Consider the following 25383-nt stretch of genomic DNA (forward strand, 5'->3'; position numbering starts at 1 on the left):
CTTATTAATTCATAACTCCTGTGGGTAGGTTATGAAATTTTATCCTAATTAATCACATAAATATAATAAAAATTCATGTGGGATAAAATTTATTATATTCAGTGTAATTAATTACAATTTAATGTTTAAATAATCTTTATGTGATCTTGCCAATCAATATATAATTTTATTTAATTAAAGATGTTGTGGCTATTCTCTAATTAATTAAAATCATATGGATCACTAGACATTATTTTGTTGCATAAACAAAACTTAACCAGAGAGAAAAATAATGTTTACTGAAAGGAGTAAGTCAAAATGACATTTTAATAAACTCCATATAACTGTAATATTTTTCCAGCAAAATCAAATTTACATTCCTTAGTCTAACTGTCCCATAATTTATTTAAGACTAATTCTTAAATTAATTACAAAATGGGCTCTAAACAATTTGGAAATAAAACTGCAAATTTGAAATATTCAAGGACTAAACTATTTCAAATATTGAAATATTCAAATATTTAAGAATGCATAAACTATTTCTTTTAATTTGCAAACAAAAACTGCAAATTCGAAATATTCAAAACAAAAAACTAAACTCTTATATAGGCTAAAATTGGGGGTAATTTTAACCGTCGGAGTTTGAACATGTGTCAAGTGATGAATCGAAGGTTCTGAACCATATCATAGCCATATCGCAACGACCTTATTAATATCGTAACCATATATTATACGATAAACAAACTTTAATGCCAATCATTAAATATATGATATATATAATGCGTTGCAAAATGCAAGAGGAACATCGGTCGGAGGATTCGACCCGTCGACCTCCTTTCACCACATATGGCAATGCCAATACATCATACGACGGGCTTCATTGCGGCTGCTAGATTCTCAGGAACGGCGACATAGCCGTCAATAAAACGCTGGAGATCTTCCCCATCACAGCCTTAGCCTCTCCCTTTAGAAAATTCTAATGGGCAAAAATAGCTTAAATCTGATAGAATTCAGAGAATCCTGTTTCTAAAATGAAGAAACTAGTACTTAAGTTAATGAACCAGAGGCCAAAAAAACTCAAACGAAAAACACAAACCCTCAAGTTCATTTGAGTAGCCCGCCTCGAAACTCCTCAAAAACACACAGGCCAACAACCGAATACATATGCAGAGCTCTAAAGTGTTTGTAAACCAGAAAGGACGAAAAATATAAATTCTGAAATCAAGACAAGCCGAAATTACTCACAAACATAGGGAAAACGAAATTAACCCATTATGTTATCAAATTTCATATAGCTATGTATGATGCTACGTATGCCATCAAAGTCCAAATGATGCTACGGCCGAATATTCAAGTCCAATTATTGTGGATTTGGGGAAACTCGGAGTTTGCCCCTTTTCCTTATTATCAAATATTAAAGATTTTATGTGATGATATATTACTTTAAGATTCATACAAATTTCATCACATAATCGTTTATATTTTATTTTAACTGACTAGGCTTGAAACCGGCATCTTATCGGGCATTTACATTTTGCGGATTAAGTGCTTCAATTCTTTGCTTCAAAACTGCTCCGTTTACACAAAAGGATGGCATCCAGTCCATTTATAAACATAAATCAGAACATCCAAGGAAAGAGTGCGATGTATTATTGATAAGCACTATTCTGCCTTAAAGTGCATTCACTCGAAAGATTGAGTTTCGGTCATTTTATAAGAATAAAATAGAACCTAAGTATTGTTCTTCTTTAGAAAGCATTTGCACAAAAAAGAATGCAAAATCGCAGGCAGGTGAGCTGCTAACGGCCGATTATTTAACATTAACTGTTTCCCTAAAACTACAAACAGAACAGAAATGTTTATAAATCAAGAAAACTCCCAGCCAGTACTGACACTTTATTTGCTTTAAGCGAAGCAATCCTACTGGTCCCACAGCCTCAAGGACAAGATTCAGTTATGAAATATAAATACAGAATCAGATGCTCTGTTTTATGCTTGTAAATGGAGTTTGCAGGATTTTCAAAAAAAAAAATAAAAAAAATCAAGGGAGTAGTTTTTGCGATCGTTACCACAAAACAGAAAAGGAAGACGATTTCCGGACTTCCAGAAAATTGATCACGGCAGTCATGCCTTCTATTGTGCTAAACTAAGTTAAATATGGAGATACTAGTAGAGGAATTGAAATTGAGGGGTTATTTCCCGAATTGGAGGGATTATCAAATTGAACACGTATTTGGCAAACAATTTGGCGAACAAATTCAAAATATTAATGAACGCTAGCACCCAAATAGAATCACCCAATACGGAAAAGCCTTCCAAAACCCTGATAACCAAAATGGGTAAGGCTCCAAAATTCCGCAGATTCAGTTTAATAATGCTCCGAATGTCAATACCACCAAAGATTCACAATCAACTGTCGACCATGGAAGAGCTTAAGAAAATAGCGCAGTGGTTATAAACGAAACTGCAGAGCAACAATGGAGAAAGCATCGAAGCGGCAGAAACAACACCAGCGATTCGAATAAATGAAAAAATCACTTCAAAATATTCGAATCCACACCAAGGCAGAGGTAAATAAACGCTCTGATACCAACTGTTAGAAAACTAATAAACTTAAACAGTGATTCTGCATGCGGAAAGAACTGAAAAGAATCACTGAAACTTAATACCCAGGGATACGAGTTACCTCCAGCCATTGGTGATGTTTTGATGAAGGCCACAGTCCACTTGCCTGCTACTTCTTCTGCACTCCAGCTTCAATCCAAGCAAAAGAAAAAGAACACAAGAATTCTGAAGGCACTTCCAAGCTCTACTATCTCAGCTAGATGGTGTAAAACTGAAGGGGGTTGAGATATAAGCTTGGGGACCAAACAGATGAACATATAGCTAAGCTTCCATCAAGCTTCTAAAATCTGTGTTAGAAAAACCACAAATCAAGTAGAGATCAGATCAAAGTGATGGACCACTTCAGTAGCTCCCAATTATAAATTTAGTAATTGCAGTTGATTTTCTTAACTTAAGGAAACTACTGCAGTTGGTTTCCATAAGTTAAGAAAAGCTGCAATTCAATAAATCAATGTAGCTTTTGTGCAAAATTAATGGAGCTTAACAAGTAGCTGTTCTCTGGATAAAAGGGTTTCTCAAGACTTGAACACCACGAGCAAAGAGGTAGATCATAGCAAGAGGCCATAGACCTGTGTTTTGCTGTGGATAGGCAAGGCTTTTCAACACTGTAAAGCATATTCTGAGCCCTTGCAAGGGTGCATTACAATGAGGGCACTTGGACAGGGAATCAGAATCTATGTTTACATTATCTAAAGCAGATCAGATTTCAGAGGAGTATAATAGCATTTTTTTTTTCGAACTAGGTTGATCTAGGTAGGGGTTAGTTTCTCGAGATAGCTTTAATTACCTCAACCAAAGGTGGTTTCTGTCTCTTTCCTTAAATTTTGAACTTTTGATTTGATGGAAACTAAACCTTATACAAATCATCTAGGCCTCATACGTTGAAGTATAATAGACCTGTGGCAATTTCAAGGATGCGCGACAACTTTTTGACCAAATGCTTCCACTAGATATGATTTCATGGTGTTCTGGCCTCAGGAAACGTTCATCATGGGTTTGATAAGGAGGCCCTGAAACAGCTTTGCAAGATGCAAATTGAAGGTATGAGACCAGATCAATTTACTTTTTCTAGCATTCTGAGCATATGTGACAGCATCAGAGACCTCGAATCACCTGTAGGTCCATGGCTATGTCATTAAATCTAGGTTGGAGTTTTGGATCTTTGCTGAGAATGCACTTGAATTACTAAAGTAGACAGGTTCGATTAATGTTCAATAGATTGCAACATGAGAATTCCAATCAACATCAATAGAAAGTATGAGTAGTTGAAGGATAAGGAATCTATAGCTTAATATTCCAATCTGCAACTTTAGAAGAAATAATATTCCAATCTGCAACTTTAGAAGAAAAAGAAGTTGCCAAATTTAGTCACAGCGGCTGGCCAGTAGACTTGGATGCTGTATACCGATCAGCAGGCCAAAAGTGCAGTCAACAGAATACACAGAGTATGTTGTTTAATCGAGGTTGTATGGACTCATCTAATTATTTGATTAATCTATAAAAAAATTCCAATCTGTGAAAAATTGTTAGTTTATTATTTAGAGAAAGGACACATCCAATGTGACTTGTGAGTGAATACAGGCTACACATAGAAGACAGGCTGGATTAATGGTTGATAGACAGCAACATGAGAATTCCAATCAGCATTAATACAGAGTATGAGTAGTTGAATTACTAAAGTAGACAGGCGGTATCAATGGTCAATTACTAATGTAATACTTGAAATACTAAGATAGGTTGTATCAATGGTAAATTACTAAGGCAATACTTGAATTACTGAAGTAGACAAGGCTGGATCAGTTGTCAATAGACTGCAACATAGGAATTCCAATCAAAACTTCAATATAAAGTATGGGTAGTTTAAGCATAAGGGATTTGCATCTTAATATTCCAATCTGCAATTCTAGAAAAGAAGGCCCAATTCAGTCAGAGCCTGGCCAGTAGACTTCGATGCTGTATTCCACTCAGCAGGCCAAAAGAGCAGTCAACAAAAGCCACACACATTATGCTGTTTAATCAATATTGTATGGACTGATGGAATTATGTGGCTATTTTTAAAAGATTAGCCAATGTACTGGAAAGTAGTTAGTTTTACTATGTATAAAAAAATTACAATATGACAAATAATGCACTAAATTACTTCCTATCTTCTCATATGGTCAAATCATTTGTACAAGAATGAATATGACACAGTTTATTGTCGAAATCCTTTTGTTGACAATAAGAGCAAGCCACCTCCGACATACAATAGGACAAATAATGCATTCAATTAACTTCCTGTCTTCTCGTATGGTCTAAATCGTTGTACAAGAATGAATATGATACAGTTTATTGTCGAAATCTTTTTGTTGAAAATAAGAATAAGATTGTTCCTGGATAGAAGATATCAAGTAAGATTGTTTAACAATGCAAAGTCCTGTCATAGAAGATATCAAGATAAGAGATTAGAGTGATTTTGTAAGTACAATTATATAAATTATTTTTATATATAGTTTAATAATATATTTAAAATATTGTGTTATTTTTTAATATAAGATGAAAAATTTAAGAGAAAAATTGGAAACAATAAAAATAATTCTTATAGAGTTGTTTATATTATAAAAAATATATTTATAAAGATTGTTTCCTGAAAAAACATATCTTGAAATTGAAACCATATCAAAACAAAAAACATTTCTGGAAATTGAAGCCATATCAGAACATGTTGTTAGACTCATTTGAAATTTCCCAATGTAAAAATGGTCAATATCTCTTCTTATACTTCCTTGTTGGCTTTTTATCCTACAAGAAATATATGACCAACAAACAGGGCCCTAGTTGAAATTTTTATTATTAAATTCTCACTAGTTAACAGTTCACTCAAATCCTTTTCTTTTATCATAAGAACAAGATGATTACTTTGTTGAACAAGATGATTACCTTGTTGCATACACACTAGTGTGTGAGATTATGTTGCTTCTCAGGATCATGGCAATTAAATCAAGTAAGCTTATCTATATGTATTTCATTTTTACAAGTGAGCATGGTCTCCTTATAGTAATGCAATTTATGTTGATGCAGATAACATTCTTTCTCAGATGTCTTTTAGGATATTGTTGTGGTGAATTTGTAGCATGTTCTTGTTTGGGTGTTTATTGATAAATTATTAGTGAAACCTACAAATTATGTTTTTTTAAGTAATATTTAGCAATGGTTCACAAAGATGATGCGAGAGGTGATTCGAAGAAATATGTATGATTAGTTAGTTCAGGTGTATCATCTAATTCAAGATTAAGTCCAAATTGATGAGATATTTGAGCTTGATTATTTTAAATCTTTATTGATGCTATGTTCTATATTTTTAAATAAATAATATATTAATAATAAATAAATAAATAAAAGTTATTTAAAAAAATATTAAAACAAATGTTGTTGAATGCCTTATCAATTATATATTTATGAATAAATAAGAAAAAGTGAAACAAAATTTGTTAAATATGATACGAGAAACATTAGAATATATTCATGAAATTAGATTAATACAATCCAATGAAATAATAAAATATGATACAACGATCATGAAAAGAACACTCTACAAATTTGTATAATTAGAAGTGTTTAACTAGTTTAACGAATTTTTATGTGATTTTGCCGAAATTATTCTCACAAACATATTATGGATCAAAGTCTAAATTCTATAATAATTTAATGAACTTTTAAATATATATTTGTGTGAGTATACCTATATATTTTGATGAGCTTTTAAATATGTATAGATATAAGAAATTATTACATAATAAAATATAAAATGAAATATTTGAAATTAATTTAAAATATAGAAATAAATTTTGAACATACCAAATTTAAAAACAAAAATTAAAATCATAATTTATATTTTAATAAATTATTTAAAATAATATTGATGAAGGATCATTAGAACTTCCAAGTCATCAAGCTTCTTGGAGATAAAACTCAAAAGGCATTTCAATATATGGAATAAATCATGAGAGTTTAGGGAATAAATAAGGAGTAATTTAAGGATATATAAAAATATAGTTTTATTATAACTTTGTATTTAATCATTGTAAACCTATGGGCAAAGCTAATGGTTAAATGAATGTGCAATTTGGCTCAATGAAGAATCAAAGTGGTATCACAGCAAGAGATTTGGAGACAACATAAGACTTTTGCACAATAGTATAGAGAAAAAATTAGAACGAGATTAAGACAGTGGTAGGTAAAATGATTTTGGGTTTTTTTATGATTTGTGGATATTGATGACATGTGAGGAGGATGCGGTGATAATTATCACATCTAGCATAATTGTGATGGAAAGAGGAAATGTGAGTGCAATGCCAAAATGCCAAGTACAAGTGGGAAGCTTGGAGAGGTGTGTGTAGCAGGCAGGAGACTTGTTACTATAAAGGTTATTTGCAGTTCATAGTGGGAAGTGGGAATCTCACAAAAGGGGAAGATGAAGATGACTATGGGAAATCATTTGAAGAATTCAAAGGGAAATCATAGAGATGCCAAAGCAATTGTCATAAGGAAAATTAGTGATGAAGAATACGAGAGAGAACTCATTGAGATAAAAGCACAGTTGAATGTGCTTATAGAGTTGTTACATCATAATGAGGAGAGCCAAAAGTATGGGTGGTTACTGAGGAAGAGGGTTAAATGACCTATTTAAAGATTATGGGCCAAGAAGCAGAGATAGAAGATAAGGCAAAGGTTGAAGGAAGAACTCAAAGCTACTAAGTCTGAGGAGGTAGTTCATAGGGGTGAACCTAAGCAAGGAGAAATCCTTGAATAGGATTGTGATGAGGTTGATGGAGATTTGATGTTTGAGACACCAAATGAGTCTACAAAGCCTTACTGTTTTTCTGATGATTCGTTTATGGTTACAGGTGTTATTATGGATGATGAAACTTTCATGAAGAAAGAGGAAGATAGAGGAGAATAGAGTTCAAATTTTGTTCTCAGAAGAGAGGAGGATGAATACTTGAATGTGTTGCTCATAGGGAATGATGAGCCAAAGGTAGAGACAACTTTCAGTGTTCACACTGATTTTGTGTATGCAGGTCCAGCAGAAGTGATTATCAATTTTCAAACTAATGCAAGTGGAACAGAAATCGAGGGTGAAAAACTTGCAAAAATTGTTGTGAATGCGAATGCAACAAAGTCAAAGGAGGAAGAGTTTGCTGGCAGCATGGAGATGAGCTCAATCAGTAGATTGAAGTGAGACAGAGAGTTCAAAGAGAAACTTTACAAGCATGCAATGAGGCTGAAAATATGCTTGGATGGTTGTATATTTTTTTTGGATAATGTTCACTTGAGATAGTGAGCAGCAACAAGGTGAAAACAACTGGTTTGCAGCGAGGAAGAAAAAAGATAAATTATAGTGGAATTCAAGAAGGAACAATACAACAACATGACAAAGATGATAATCCGCAGCAAAAAATATGTATGGGATCCAAGAGAACGTCAGCAACAACTACTCATGGTCAAGAGAGCATGAATTTTTTTCTACCTTGGGAGTGTGATGCATGAGCATTAGAGCTTCCAAGTCATCAAGTTTTTTGGAGATGAAGCTCCAAAAGGGGTTTCAATATTTTTAATAATTATAGAATAGTTTTAGAAAAAGCTATGGCTAGGAAAGATTTTGTACATAAGGCAAAAGCGAATTTACCTTGAAAAGCATGAGAGCTTTAGGGAATAAATCGGGAGTGATTTATGGATGTAGAAAAATACACTTGTATTCTAACTTTGTATTTAATCATTGTAAGCCTACAAAGCTAATGGCCACATGAATGTGAAATGTGGCTCATAGAGAAAAAAAAAAAAAAAATGTTTTTGAGTATTTTTGTAGGTAAATTTTTTGTTAATGAAATGAAGTTTCATATCTTATGTGTATGAAGTTTCTATGTGCACGATCTTTGAAGAATTGTTAAATTTTGGAATGGGTAGAATTAAGTGCTTATGTGTATGAATTGGGTAGAAAAATCATATTGAATAATTAGTGAAATTAAATTTATTGCATGTGTTAAATGGTGGAGGGTGATATTACTTTATGAAGAATAATTATTCAATGTGCATAATGAAAAGAAAGATAATGGGTGCTCATGAGTTATATTTTTATATTGATTGTGCATAGTGAATGCTTCAGGAAATGTTGTGAAATGAATGTAAATGCATAGATGTGTATGGAGTGGATTCATGAAATTAGTGCCAAGTTAGATTTAGTGCCATAAAATATTCAATTATTTTTATTTACAAATTTATCATTATTTTTTTTTTAAATTACTTTTATAAAATTTATTGAAAAGTAAAATTATATGATTATTACAAAAAAGTAATTCATGAAAAGTTTGTTTATAATGAAGTTGTTGGAGATATTTTTATAAAATTTATTTAAAAGTAAAATTATATGATTATTAAAAAAAATTGATTCATGAAAAGTTTGTTTAAAATGAAATTGTTGAAGATACCTTTTCCTAGGTATAATTAACAAATAACTTCGTTTTACACCAACAAATTTTTAATTTAATAGAATATGAGACTTATTTTATTACTTAATAGTTGTTTGGATGCTTGTATCTTGAATCCCACATTACAAAAACAAACTATAGACTTTGCAATGTAGATATCTCAAATTATTCTCAATAATGCAAATATATATTCAATCACTTATTAATCGATGGGTGTGTGGATCCTTATCTTTTAGGACAAGTTTTTACAAAGAAGAATAAGGTTAACTTTGTAAGTGGGCAGATAGGAAGTCACTGAGGAGAGAGGAAGTCACTAGTGGTGTTGGACATGTGAAAGTCAAATTATATTTGGTATTATTCATTCATTTTTGTCTTTGAGCCTATTAGTTTGTCTTTGACCGAAAATTTATGTTGCTTATCTATAGTTTAACCTTGGGAATTCATTTTATTTTTTTAAAATTGATTTATTTGTAAGGTGATTGGTTGAGGTCTTATTATGGACTGTTTAGTAACTTCCATTTCTATTAGTCACTATTTTTTTGTTTCTAGTTTTATTTCCTTTTTATTTAACCTTTTGATTTTATTTTTTTTCTATTATTTCCATTAAGGAATTACCATATTTTACAAATTTTAAAATAATTAATAAAACTTTTTCCAATATTTTTTAGTTATATTAATTTTTTTAAAATGACAATTTAAAGAGGACAAAATAATTAAAAAAAATCATATATATGATTTATATTTTTTTGTATTTTTTTTTTTTTGTCTATAAATTTTTCTTTGTTTACACATAGCTTTTATAGTTAATAACTATTATGATAATTAGTTTATATATATGTATATATTTAAGTTTTATTACTTTTTAATTTGATCTATACTTTTTCTTTCTTTTTTTTTTCTTTTTTTTTTTCTTTTTTTTTTTTTTTTTTTCCTTGTTTACACATAGCTTTTATGATTAATAACTATTATGATAATTAGTTTTTAGTTTTTAGAATATGGTGAGTATTTCCTTCCTAATTTTATTAAGAAAATTTTATTGATGTATAATTATTAATTTTTAGGATCTTGTGAGCATTTTTTCCCTAATATTGTTGTATTTTTTAATTTTTTTTCTTGTTAAGACTAACCTAATTACCCACAGGGATTTGAACCGGTGACCTATCGCAAGGAGTGCCTTAATAGCACACCCATTCACCATCAATCCAAAGCCCCGTGGGCAATATTGTTGAATTTTATTTACGCATAATTTTTATAATATTTTCCTCTAAATATATCAAGAATTCAAGAAATTGATCTCATAACAAGAAATTGAATTCAAGAAATTGATCTTCTTGAATTCAAGAATTCAAGAAGGTTTTTTTTTTCCTTTAATTTCACTGTGATTAATGGTTGTTGTTCTGGCAAGTCAAAGGATTTGAAACTCCCGCCAATATCACCAGGATCCCACTTTGAAGTTTCATATTTTGCTTTAAGTAGTTGGAGATTGCTCGTCATTTATTGAGGTATTAGTGTCCAATTTCTCTATCTTTTTCAATTGGTTTGTTAAAGTTGTTTTAACTATCATCGGGATCCCACTTTGAAGTTTCATATTTTTCTTTAAGTCGTTGGAGATTGCTCATCATTTATTGAAAGATTAGCGTTCAATTTCTCATCTTTTTCAATTGGTTTGTTAATTTTTTTAATCCTTCATTTTAATACTAAATCAGAAATCATAGACAAAAGTATAATATTTAGAAAAAAATTGAAAAGGGCTTACGATATATTTTATTTATTTTAATAATTAAATTTTTTAAATATTTTTTTTCACCATACGAAATATTTTAATAATTAATTTTTTTTTTTAAATCACAATACAAAATATTTAACAATTAAATTTTTTAAATATTTTTTTTTCACGATACGAAATGTTTTAGGAACTAATCATTTTGATTAGAAACTAAGTGTTTTGATATCAAACTATAGTTACTAGTGATTTAGTTTATATAACTAAGCTAGTCATAATATAGTTGTTAAATTAATAGTAAAACAATTGTTATTACGAATTATTCATAAATATTAATTAACTTGTGTTTACAATTTAACTTAAAAAGTAGCATTTTAACACAACATCTTCAATTTCATTTCTATGCTTTTTTAAGAAAGTTTTAACTGATCATCTCACATTCTGTCAGCAATTCATATTCCAATTAACTATATTTAAACTAAGCCCCAAATATTCGCTACTACGAAACACTTATTCATAATCATATTTAATTAATTAAAATAAAAAAATAATATTATACAATCATCTAATAAATACACAATAAATTATCAACATTATTATTATATTCAAATAAAAATATAAAATAATATAATCACATATTCCACTTAAAAATACTACCAATATCCCCAAAAAAAAAAATAACTGCGCTCTTTCCTTTTTGTTATGATCTAGTAAAAAAAACCATAAATCCTTTTATGTTAATATCATTTTTATAATCTAATTAAATAGTACATAGAATTGCATTACAATGCATGACTTCAAAAATCATCTTAAAAAAATACACAATAAATTATAATAAGACATTATTATTATATTCAAATAAACACCTTTTTGTTATGATATAGTACAAAACAACATAAATCCTTTTATGTTAATATCATTTTTATAATCTAATTAAATAGTACATAGAATTTGATTACCATGCATTACTTCATAAATCATCTTAAAATAATACACAACAAATTACAATAAAACATTATTATTATATTCAAATAAACACGTACACGTAAGATAACATAATTATAGAAACATTCCCCTTACGAATGGGAATTTTATTCCACTTAAAAATGCAATCAATATCCAAAAAATAATAACTACGTCATTGCCTTTTTGTTATTATCTGGTACAAAACAACATAAATCGTTTTAGGTTAATATCATTTTTATAATCATAATTAAATAGTACATAGACTTTGATTACCATGCATTACTTCACAACATGTAACAATATACACATCAATTTAAGTAAACAAAAAACAACAGTTTTGTAAATAAAAATTATAAATAGGTGTAGTTTAAAAGTTATGTTTTTTTCTTGGAAATTATAAAATTTTGGTTATATTTTGAAAATTTTTGGTAATCCAAATAAAAATTATCAAAATTTATAATTTTAGGTGTAGATCTTTTTGATGATGTTGAATTTATTTATACTATCAAAAATATGATTCAAACACGATATCTACAAAAATTTTTGAAATTTATTTGCCTAAATTTCTACAACCATCCAAATCCTACAGTCCCGTAAACAACTCCCTATAAATATGGAATGAAAGACTTTTGTTGCAGTGATGAATTGACCTGAGTTATACCTTCAAATTTCTCAATAAAATTCATGGTCGAATGCTTATATATATTCCTAATAGAATTCAATGCTAATATTTCGACGGGGTTTATATATACATGTGTGGGTACTGCACAGCTAGAGCACAAGAGACTCTACAATAACGCCCCGGTACAAAACGGGATTTAATCATAATTAAATAGTACATAGACTTTGATTACCATGTCATCAATTTGAAGTAAAGAAAAACGATACTGACACTTTGTAAATAAAAACTATACATATGGAATGAAAGACTCGGTTGTAATGTTGAATCGTTTATACCTTCATATTTCTCCATGGAATTCATGCTCAGATTCTCTGATAGAATTCAATATTAATATTGCAAGCAAGTTTATATCTACTTGTGTGTTGGGAGTGCACAGAGAACACAAGAGACCCCACAATAACGACCTTGTTCTTTATCTGAGAGTGTTGATTAAAGTTCTTGGCTTCATAATTGACACGAAAGAAATAGGTTTTTAGTTACATCAACTAAATAACGATTTCTAATACGATTAGGTTCTAAATTTCAAAATTTTAAAATACTATAATTGTTAGGTTAATAACATAATCATAATTTCTTATATGTATTAATTTTTATCAATTTGTTTAATTAGATTATAAGATTTAATAAAAATGTGGTTTAGTTATTATTTTAGTTTTATTTTAATTATTTTTAATTTTTAATTTAGTTTTGTTATTTCAATTTTTATAATAATTTAGTTTAACTTTATAACTTTATTTTGATTCCTAGTTAATATAGTTTTGTATTATTACTTTTTAGTTTGTAATTTAGTTTGAATTTTATTTTTTTTTTATTGGTTGTATTATTAATTTCATTCAGTTTAGTTGTTATTATTATAATTTACTTAAATATAATTTTAGTTTTATTTTGATTTCAAAATGCCAATCATGATCCTCATGAAAACTTGTAAATTTTAAGGATTACCAAAAGTCATGGGTGACATGGCACACATGTTAAGAACCCCGAAATAAGACACACAAATTTTTAAACCAATCAAATGTTAGCAATTTTTTTAATTAAAATAAAAATGCTTTAATGATTTATAAATTCAAGCATTAAAATTTGTCATGGCTAATGCTAAACTAATAGTAGTCAATAAGAAAATTGATTGCTAGAGTGTTATCTTGACAAAAACTAATAAGATATCAAAAAAGGAAAGTCATCATAAAAAAATTAGAAATGACAAATAAATTCTAGAAATTGAATACTTTATCACAAAACAAATATATATAACGAGAAAGAAGAGGAGAAAACATGTCTAGTTGATTGAAAGTTTGGCCCATTCTTAGAAAGCTATAATGCATTTGAGCCTATGGTTAAGTTACCCACAAAATGGTTATGGAAAGTAATTGAGTTGTGGGATTGGAATAATCAATTAATTATTTTATTCATTAATTTTTAATAAATTTCTCCATATATGTAAATACATGTAAATGAAACTATTAACTCTAATATTACATTATTTATTATAAGTTTTAAAATTTATGAATCTTTTTAATCATATTTAAACCTAAAAAAATAACGCCTATGAAAAATAGATCTATAAAGAAGCTTGAATATAACTATGCAATTGTGACTCTGAATTAGAAATCTAAAATAAATATTGAACAAGGCTAAAATATAATATGGAATGTTATATTTGAAAAATTAAAATTGTAATTTAATTGTTAATATTTTTCTTAGTAGAGTTATTAATTAGTATAATTATATTTACTAATATAATTAACATATGTGAATAAGTGTATAAAACACATGTACAATCACAATGTGGTTGATAAACACCTGTTTATATCAACCACATTAATAATTATTAAATACTATAAAAAAATCTATATAAAAATTTGATTATTTGTAATTATATATATTATATTAATATATTAATAGCAAACCTATAACATAATGGTTATTATTAATAATATTTATAGTTATTTATTATTAATCCTATTTATTTTTTTAATAAAATTGCAAGGTTTGATCAATTTTCTCTGGGTAGAATTATCAAATATGAGGGTTCAGTTTTCATTTATTAATATGTTCTCTAAGTTCGATTCTTGCGTGCAACCCATCAATCCAGTCTCTCCTTGTCAAGATTACAAATAGTTATAGATCCATTTTCTCTCTGACATGATATTTGTCATAATTTATTTACCATGGATGGTGATTGGACCATTTGGCTTTACAACTATAACTTGCCATCATCATGTTTCCTATACAATTATGGCTCTTGGTTATTACAGATTGTGCCACTGCCTAAGTTAGTTATTTTTTTCAACACGTTATCTTTGCTATAGCTATGCATTGCTTTTATTTTGATAAGTGTGGTATATTATCTACATGTCGTTCTCGTCATGCAATTTCAGTTTTTCTGTTTCTCCCCCATTGTTAGTTAAAACAGTTAATTACTCTTGCATAAAGAGTTGATTAAAATTAGAAAGTCTATTAATTGAGTCAAGTTGAGTTAAATTATAGTTGAATTTAGTATGTGGTTGTATGTCAAATTATTTTAGGTGAGTCTCTAGAAAAGGTTAAATGCTCATCACCGGATTTATTGTAATCAATCAAGTTTTATGTGATCAGTAGAAGAGTCACAGCTCGTGTTATTGTGTGTGTGAAATATTTGTGTTATTTTGTGTCTTTCTTCTTCTTCCTTTCCAACAAATTAATATTGAAGTCGAAAAAATATCATAAGATCTGTGGAGCTAATAAAACGAATAAAAATTATGTCGAGTAAAATAGAAAGACAATTTTTCATTTATTATGTTGCAAAATTGTCGCATTGTTAAATAGTGAGTGCGCAAATAGGCACTTTCTTAGTACAAAAATTACACAAATTTCGTGAAACCCCACTTCTATCGTATTTTGGGTTGTTTGCGCGGACAATTGTGTCGACGGTACGCAAGCCCCTTAATGTTAAAAAAACAAAAAAAACATCTCAAGTTAAAGTTTTTAAAGTTGGAAAGAATCACAAGGTTTTTTGGAACAATACGTGACCTATTAAATTTTGGAACAATACGTGTTCATTAAAAAAATTTTAAAGGGAAGTTTGGATAAAGTGTTTTATATGAAAGAATTTTTATATTTTATAAATGAAAAAATTTGGAACAATACGCGTTTATTAAAGTTTTTTTTTTTAAGGGAGGTTTGGATAAAGTGTTTTAAACGAAAGAATTTTTATATTTTATATATAAAAAAATCAAGGGTTTTATTGAAAGGATTTTGAAAATGAATTTTTTTTTAAGGAAATTTATTGAAAAGGGTTTATAAAATTTTCTAGCAAAAAAAGGTTTTATTATTTGGAGAGTATTTTTTTGAGAAGATGGTTTTCTCAAATTTATAATTCAAATTCCACCATTTACATGGAAGGATTATGATGTGTGGGCCTTTAAGATGGAGACCACACTAAAGGCTCATGATGTTTGGGATCATGTTCAATTTGGGTTTTCAGAATCTAAGAATGAATCAGAAGGATGAGCTCTCACTAATGCAGAGAGGGGTCTATGGAAGAAAGACAAAAAGAAGAATGCACAAGCATTGCAGCTTATCCACTAGGGAGTGGATCGAATAGTCTTCTAGAAAATTATGATTATGTCTTCAGCAAAGACAGCATGGGAGACCTTGGCGACAAGCTATAAAAGTATGACCAATATCAATATTTTTAAGTTGCAGAATACTAGGAGAGATTTTGAAAGTTCGCAGATGAAGGAGACAGAGGACATCGATTCATTCCTGAATGGGTCATGCCTATCGTACAGCGGTTAAAAATTTATGGTGAAGATATTAAAGATCAAACAGTGGTTGAGAAGGTCCTCAAATATTTGTCTACCAAATTTGATGTTGTGGTAGTAGCCATAGAAGAAGCCAAGGATTTGAAATCATTAAGAGTTGATGAATTGATGGGATCACTTTGATCCAAGTGGATGTTGGTGGCCACCCGCCTATCCTACTTAGACCCCCACAACTATCTCTTTCAGTTTTTCAGTTTACTTAGACCCCCACCATTGTTGAAGGACCGATGTTGCTAACTCTAAATTTGTAGTCCTCAGATAGATATTTCTAACGAGGTATTGTGTGCATCAAACGGATATCGTATGCCAAAGTTACGACCCCGGGAAGTTGATGTACCAATTTACCCAAACGAGGCCCATAATTTGGTGCTTCATCTCCTAAGGTTAGATTTTTGGATGTTTAGGGTTTTCCATTATTTCTCAACAATAAATACATCTTTAAGCCTCATTGTAACACAGTTCAGAGGCAAGTAGCCACCACATCTCTTCTCATAGATAAGCTACCATCGTCCTAGCTGGTTTATTTCCATTTCTATTTGTAAGCATATTTCAGTATTTTACATTAATGAAAAGAAGTATTATTTCTGCTGCATCTCTATATTTATGGTTATTTCTATACTTTATTGCATTCTTGTTTAAATATGGATCAGTGGTATAAAAGTGGTCTTCTCTTTCTCTATTTTTCTTTACATGCCCCCAACGAGGTCGGGATATAAGGAGTTAGGGCTTGAACTGGTCGAACCTTTGTAAGACCAGCCTCACAAATCCTAATGGCCTCCCATGGCAGATGAAAAGAAAGACGAGGGAGTAGGAGATCCTATCAAAATCTTGCTCGAAGAAGCCCTCGAACGACAAAGAAACGCGATGATGGAAAACTTTGCCCAGATCCTTCAGCAGCTACCCAGGGGCGACGCATCTACTTCCAACAACTACTCTGGAAACTCCACACCCTTTAAGGTACAAGTTAACTTTGAAATCCTCATATTCAAGGGTTAGATAGACGCAGATGTCATAGATAAATGGTTAAATCTGCTAGAAGGTTATTTTTCTGTTCATGATTTTTCCAGCCAGGAAAAGATCACTTTTGCACTTCTCAAAGATGCCCCCAACGTCAAGGACTAGTGGGAAACCTACCACGAGCAGAAGGATGAAAGTACAGGCTCACTATTTTCAGTCGCACCCACTTGGAATTCATTCCGGGATGCCATCACGGAGCAGTACTACCCTATCAGGATCTATGAGGACAAATACATAAAGTGGACCATGTTGTGGTAGGAAAGGGACCAAGATGTGCTGGAGTTCATAAACATTTTTCATACCCTTTGCACAAATTTTGGTATCAAGGATTCTGAGCTGCCATTTTGTACTCAAATACCACAGCTTCCTACACAGGTACATCTAGGACGAAATGGAGTTCCAGAACATATCCTCGCTCGACACGACATACCGATATGTTGTCAAGTTCGAGCACAAGTTTAAACAAAAGAAGCGAGACTTTGGATCTATGAATCCGAAGAACAAAGAACAAAGACAAGGCGAGGTGACCCAAGACAACCTGTCGAAGCCGTAAGAAAATAACGACACCACGAAGTCTAAGAAGGACATAGGAAAGTGGTGTGAGTTCCATAAGAGCCCCACTCATAACACAAGTGAGTGTCGAACCAAGCAGTTGCTGGTGACCGAGGTGAAGGCTTTAGAATCATGTGCATGTTCTAACCTTGAGCCAAAACCCGACAATCCTGGGAATGAAAAAGGGAAGCAAATCATTGATGCGGAGCCCAGCCCCATGGTTTCCACCGCCAAGGTCCAGAAGAATGAGCCCAGAGATCTAGAGGAGGGGGAGCGTCTTTTCCACTCAGATATGTGGGTGAACGGTTCGCTGCTGCAATTCATTGTTGACAGTGGGAGCCAAAAGAACCTCATTTCAGCAGAGGTCATGAAGTGGCTTGTACTACCAACCATACCACACCCACAACCGTACACCGTTAGGTGGCTTCACCAAGGACGAGATCTCTGAGTCTGCCAACGGTGCCACCTTCCCTACAGCATCAACCCCTTCACAGATGAGGTATTGTGTGATGTTGCACCTCTTGATGTTTGTGATGTATTATTAGGCCAACCATACTTGTGGAGGCGACATGATGTGATCCAGGTGGATCTCTAGACACCAGTGGCATGGAAAAGGCTCGAAATTCAAAGTGGCGGAAAGATGATGAACTTGAGATCATATCAAAGTGCTCGTTGCCCTGATTCCAACGGTGCGAACATCACTCCAATCTGAGTCCGGATGAAGGAGATAGATGCAGTGAAAGTTGGGTTGACTTTTGCTCACTGGGCAAAATTAACAAGGACACAATTTGAACTTTTCTGATGGACGGAATCTAGCCAACTCCAGCCACATTCCAGGAAAAATTGTTTCCTGGTTAAAATGACTCCTTCAGTCAAAAACTTAATTTTCAAAAATGAACAGTTTGGTTTATATAATAAAAAATATATATTAAAAAAGGGTGGCAGGCCACCAACCCACCACCCCAACTCTTATCCGCATAATGATATACTGCTGGAGGGGTGGGCCACTACCCCCAGCCCCTCCCACAAAACTACCTAACTAAACCAACGTGGGGTGGGTGGCCATGACCCCGCCACCCCGGGAACCACGCAACAGAGCACCAATGATAGGGGCGCGGTTGTCAACCCCTCCGCCCCTCCACATAAAACAAGCGTAGCAGAGTTGGGGGGAGCAGGCCACCGGGACCGACGGACCCACCAACAAAAAAAGTAATGTGACTTTAAACATGGGTGAAATGGGGAGGGGCGAGATTTGATCCTCCAACCGCTCCTCAACAAATTCTAAATTTAACCATCACGCCAAAACTGTTCGCTTGGGATTTCCCCTCACATTTTTATTATTTAAACGTAGATTATCAGTGCGCCCATGCAGAGGAGGCAGTGCACGTAGTTTGAAGAAAAAATTTGCACAAGGGCCAAATTTCCACTTTGTTAGATTTTGACAAATTTTATATGGTTTCAACATTTCTCGATACCATGAATGCAATGGCGCTGTCCATTTCTCCATCAGAGTTCTACATTTTTCGGCCATTTTTTAGTATGGAGGTATAAAAGTCCTTTTTTGTAATTGATGCTTGTACTCTTCTTTCTTATGCCACTTAATGAATGAAGGCCTCCCCATTGATCAAGTAGGGCCCCAAGATGTAGTCCAAGTCGGACGAACTCCATTATCAAGTCTTGTTATCTTCTTTCATGCTTTATGTGTTTCTCTTCTTCTCTCTTGTGCACATTAAGCTCTCTATGTTAAGTTACAATTTATGCATGTAATTCTTTAACACATCTATAAGCAAAATATTCTTGGATCAAGTGGTATCAGACCATGTCTCTTTAGATGTGAATTGCATGTTTGTATGATAACAAGAAAAAGGCTCTGAAGAGGTGAAGGGAAACTAAAGTCTTTCGATATCAAAGCAAGGCATGCACATTGAAGGAGAAACATGGCAAATGAAGAGGCTCATTATGAAGAGTAGCTCAATTTCCGCAAAACCTTCTATACAATGGCAAAAAATGTTGGTCAGTGGTTTTCAAGGCTAGAGAAAGCAAAAGGGAAAAAGGCAGAAGAACAAGGTTCAGTGCATGGAAATGGTGAAGAAGAACTCCCTTCTTCTCTTTCTACGAGTGAAATCTCTTCTTCCTCTCATCATCGTCATCGTATAAATCCAAGGGGTGCATCTAAGAAACCTTTCTTTAAATTAGATTTTGAATTTGATCTTCCCATGTATAACAGCGAAAGTAACGTAGAAAAGATTACTAACTGGATTAGGCAGATTGAGATCTACTGTAGTATTTAGTAGATCGAAGAGGATGAGGAAAAAATTTAGTTCGCCTCTCTTCGACTGAGTGGCACCACTCTCGTTTGGTGGGAGAGAAAATTGCGAAGCAATAAGAGTGTGGGTAATCTTCTTTCCTCATGGCCTAGTTTCATTTCTACATTAAAGGAACAATTTTATCCCTTGGGTTATAAGCAAAAAGCCTTAATGGATTGGCAATACTTAAGGCAAGGTAGAGGTCAGGATGTTCAAAGCTTTACCAAGGAGTTTAGAAAACAAGCACTTAATTTGGGCATTGTACTTGACTCACCTGAAGTAGTAACTAAGTATATTGGATCATTACATAGTTACATTAGACATTCATTATTATTGTTTGAACCTACTACCATTGACTCGACTAGTGTAAAGGCCATTCATCTGGAAAATAGGGGAACACCTGAACAGGATGACCACCCAAAGAGAGCCACAACAGCCAAGAGAAGGGGAGAAAAGCCCTCTTGTACACATTGTGAGAAAGAGGGGCATGATGAAGAAAATTGTTGGAAGTTGCACCCTGAGCTGAGACCTGAAAGGAATGACAGAAAGGGGAAGCAGAAGGTCGTCACCACCGTGTAACAAAACCAAGATTCTGAGTTAGAGGAATATGAGAAGGTCGCAGCTGCAGGATTTGCACAAGGTAGGCCCATTGACTTGGGGTCTGATTCCGGCGATGAAACGAAGTTTACAGCCCTTGGGATTGCGGCAGGAGGACCCATAGATTTGGGGTCTGATTCCAGCCATGAATCAAGGATTTCAACAGACATAACGAAAAGGGCACTCCCCGCAGCAGGACGCTAAGAACTTGAGTTCAACCTCTGCATCCAAGCAAAGAATGTTGAGCTAAGGAGGCTTCTACATGAGGCAAGGAAAGAAAAACAAAGATTACTATGCCAATTGCAAGCCAAGGATGAGGCCTTGGAAAAGTTGCAGCATCGCTATCCGGAGGTAAAAAGCGACTCCTTGATTTCATATAATTTTCATGATGAGGAATTCGTTGCTTTTGAAAAACATACTATAGGAATTAGATCCAAAATATTGAAGAAGATGGGATATCAGGGAAAGGGCCTTGGCATCAAAGGCCAAGGCATCGTAAACCCCATTGAAGTTGAGGAATTACCACATTGTGCAAGACTCGGATACGCCAGAAAGGAAATGGGAGAAAGATCCAGTACAGCTAGTAACCAGCCAACGACAGACGATGAAATTCCCTCCTCACAGTCTAGCGATAATCAGGGCCCCATAAACACTTATCGGAGGAACCCCAGGGGAAAGCGCCCAAAGGCAACCCCGAAAGTTTGGAGGAAAAAGAATCGTTATAGCCATTGCAACAAAGAAGGACACCAACAAACCGTATGTCTGATACTCCATGCTCTAGAAACATCTCTGGAGGAGCCGAAAAGTGAACATGTTCAGCAAATGAATCCACCCCATTCACAGTGGTATACTTTATTAAGTTGGTTTTTCTAAGGTAGTAGCTTATTATGGCCACCATTGTAAATCATACGTTGCAAGTAAATGTAAAAGTGATGGTGTGCTTCCTATCACTTCAAAACGCAACGATGATATTTTGGCCTTTCTTTATTAGTAGTTTAGGTATTGATTACTTTTTATGTAATCCTTGGCTAAGGAGTGTGTGCTATAAACTCTTGGCAATGAAGGGTTGTTAAGTCATGTATGGTGTGCATGACTGAAAAAATAAATAAAAATAAAATAAAATAAAAATGTACTAGTGCAAGTGATCAAAAAGTGTGGGTTGAAAGGACACAAATAGTGTGCTAAGTGTAAATGCTTTTGGGGTCCAAAAGCTCCTCAGTAGGGAGGATTGATCCAAGTGGATCTCCAAACACCAATGGCATGGAAAAGGCTCAAAACTAAAAGTGGTGGAAAGATGATGAACTTGACATCAGATCGAAGTGCTCGTCGCCCTAATTCCAACGGTGTGAACGGCACTCCAATCCGAGTCCGGATGAAGGAGATAGAGGCAATAAAAGTTGGGTTGACTTTTGCTAACTGGGAAGTATTAACAAGGACACAATTTGAACTTTTCCATAGGACAAAATCTAGCCAACTCCGACTAGATTCCGAGTGAAATTGTTGCCTGGTTAAAATGACTCCTTCGGTCAAAAACCAAATTTTCAAAAATGAACAGTTTGGTTTATATAGCAAAAAATATATATATAAAAAGGGTGGTGGGCCACCAACCCCGCCACCCCAACTCTTATCTGCATAATGATATATTGGTGGAGGGGTAGACCACTACCCCCAGCCCCTCCCATGGAACCACCTCACTAAACCAACGTGGGGTGGGCGACCATGACCTCGCCACCCCGGGAACCACGCAATGGAGCACCAATGATATGGGGTCACAGGTTGTCGACCCCGCCACCCCTCCACATAAAACAAGCGCAGTGGAGTTGGGGGGGGAGCGAGCCACAAAGACCGGTGGACCCGCCTCCAAAAAAAGTAATGTGACTTTAAACGTGGTTTAAATAGGGAGGGGCAGGATTTGATCCCCCAACCCCTCCTCAACAAATTCCCAATTTAACCATCGCACCAAAACGGTTCGCTCGGGATTTCAACCCACATTTTTATTATTTAAACGTAGATTATCAGTGCATGCAGTTTGAGGGAGAATTTTGCAAGAGGGCCGAATTTCCACTTTGTCAGATTTTGACAAATTTTATATGGTTTCAACATTTCTCAACGCCATGAATGCAATGGCGCTGTCCATTTCTACATCAGAGTTCTGCATTTTTCGGCCATTTTTCAGTATGGAGGTATAAAACTCATTTTTTTTAAATAATGCTTGTACTCTTCTTTCTTATGCCACTTAATGAATGAAGGCCTCCCCATTGATCGAGCAGGGCCCTGAGATGTAGTCCAAGTCGGACGAACTCTATTATCAAGTCTTGTTTTCTTCTTTCATGCTTTATGTGTTTCTCCTCTTCTCTCATGTGCACATAAAGTTTTCTATGTTAAGCTACAATTTATGCACGTAATTCTTTAACACATCTATAAGAAAAATATTCTTGGATCAAGTGGTATCAGAGCAGGTCTCTTTAGATTTGAATTGCATGTTTCTATGCTAACAAGAAACAGGCTCTGAAGAGGCAAAGGGAAACTAAAGTCTTTCGATCCCAAAGCAGGGTGTGCACATCGAAGGAGAAACATGGCAGATGAAGAGGCTCGTTATGAAGAGGAGCTCAATTTCCACAAAACCTTCTATACAATGGCATAAAATGTTGGTCAGTTGCTTTCAAGGTTGGAGAAAGCAGAAGGGAAAAAGGTAGAAGAACAAGGTTCAGTGCATGGAAATGGTGAAGAAGAACCCCCTCCTTCTCCTTCCACAAGTGAAATCTCTTCTTCCTCTCATCATCATCATCATAGAAATTCAAGGGGTGCATCTAAGAAACCTTTCTTTAAATTAGATGTCAAATTTGATCTTCCCATGTATAACGGTGAAAGTAATGCAGAAAAGCTTAATAATTGGATTAGGCAGATTGAGATCTACTGCAAGATTCAACAGATCGAAGAGGATGAGGCAAAGATTCAGTTGGCCTCTCTTCGACTGAGTGGCACCGCTCTCGTCTGGTGGGAGAGCAAATTGCAAAGCAGTAAGAGTGTGGGTAATCTTCTTTCCTCATGGCCTAGTTTCATTTCTGCATTAAAGGAACAATTTTATCCCTTGGGTTATAAGCAAAAATCCTTAATGGATTGGTAATACTTAAGGCAAGGCAGAGGTTAGGATGTTCAAAGATTTACCAAGGAGTTTAGAAAACAAGCACTTAATTTGGGCATTGCACTTGACTCACCTGAAGTAGTGTTATGAAACCAGCTCAAGAAAAGATAGAAAAGATAGATCAACACCTTATAATTCAGCCTCTTCGAGGGGGCAACCTCCTTTACATTACATAAATGAACAATTCTTTCATGATACAAATGACAAAACCTCCTTTCTATATATAGGAGTCTAAGGAATCACAATATAATCCAGCCGACCTAACAATAATAATATAAAGCCACAAAAATAACAATAGAGGGATTCTATGGGGCACAGAAATAACAACATGGGGGTAATAGGGGCACAACAATATAAATAAGGGGTATAACTACAATATTGATGGGGTAATCACTAGTATTATAGGGACCCAACATGCCCCTCTCCTTCAAAAAAGTGTTGTCCTCAACGCTTGAGTAGTTCTGGATACTTCTGCATAAAATTCTCATCCTCCCATGTGGAATCTTCAGTGGATAATTTCTTCCACTTGATAAGATACTCTGAAATTGATCGATTTCGTAGCTGTTGAGTTCTTGTTTCTATGACTGCTTCCGGTTCCAATATAATTTTTCCTTCCTCATCAAGTTCTGGCAATATTGTTTGCACTGGGAGCTTGTCGCCTATAACCTTCTTTAAACATGAAACATGGAAAACTGGGTGCAATCGAGAAGCTGCAGGAAGCTCCAATTTGTATGCCATAGTACCAATCTTTTGCAACACCTTGTACAGACCATAATACTTTGGTGATAATTTATTATCCTTCTTAGCTTGCTTTAGGGACATTTGCTTATATGGTTGTAGCCGTAGGAATACCCAATCACCTACATCAAAACTTCTTTCACTGCGATGTTGATCTGCCTGTTGTTTCATTCTATTTTGTGCCAACACGAGGTTATCCTTTAAGAGTTGGAGGACTTGTTGTTGATGTTCGATGTGATGTTCCACTGCCTGAACCTTAGAATTTTCTCTTAAATATGATGTGATGGATGGTGGTTGATACCCATTAAGTGCCATAAATGGGGTCATTTTTGTTGCTGTATGGAAGGAAGTGTTATACCACCATTCAGCCAGAGGCAACCATTTGACCCATTGTGTCTGTTTATCAGATACAAAGCAACGAAGATATCCTTCCAAACATTTGTTTACTATCTCAGTTTTCCCATCAGATTGAGGATGATAAGATGAGCTATGAGCTAACTGAGTACCAAGACAAGAAAATAATTCTGTCCAAAAATTTCCAGTGAAAATGGGATCTCTGTCACTTACAATAATCTTTGGGTTTCCATGTAGCTTTTGAATTGTTTCCATAAATGCAGTAGAAACTGTACTGGCTTTAAATGGATGTGATAATGCACAAAAGTGTGCATACTTGGTAAGTCTGTCAACTACCACCATGATGACACTCTTTCCCTCAGACTTGGGTAAACCTGTGATAAAATCCATTGAAACCTCCTCCCAACGTTGGCTTGGAATGGATAAAGG

The sequence above is a fragment of the Pinus tabuliformis genome, chromosome 2_2 (genome assembly GCF_031772625.1).
Source record: "Pinus tabuliformis cultivar Carrire ecotype Pingquan chromosome 2_2, CPIR1, whole genome shotgun sequence".
In the NCBI taxonomy this organism is placed as follows: Eukaryota; Viridiplantae; Streptophyta; class Pinopsida; order Pinales; family Pinaceae; genus Pinus; species Pinus tabuliformis.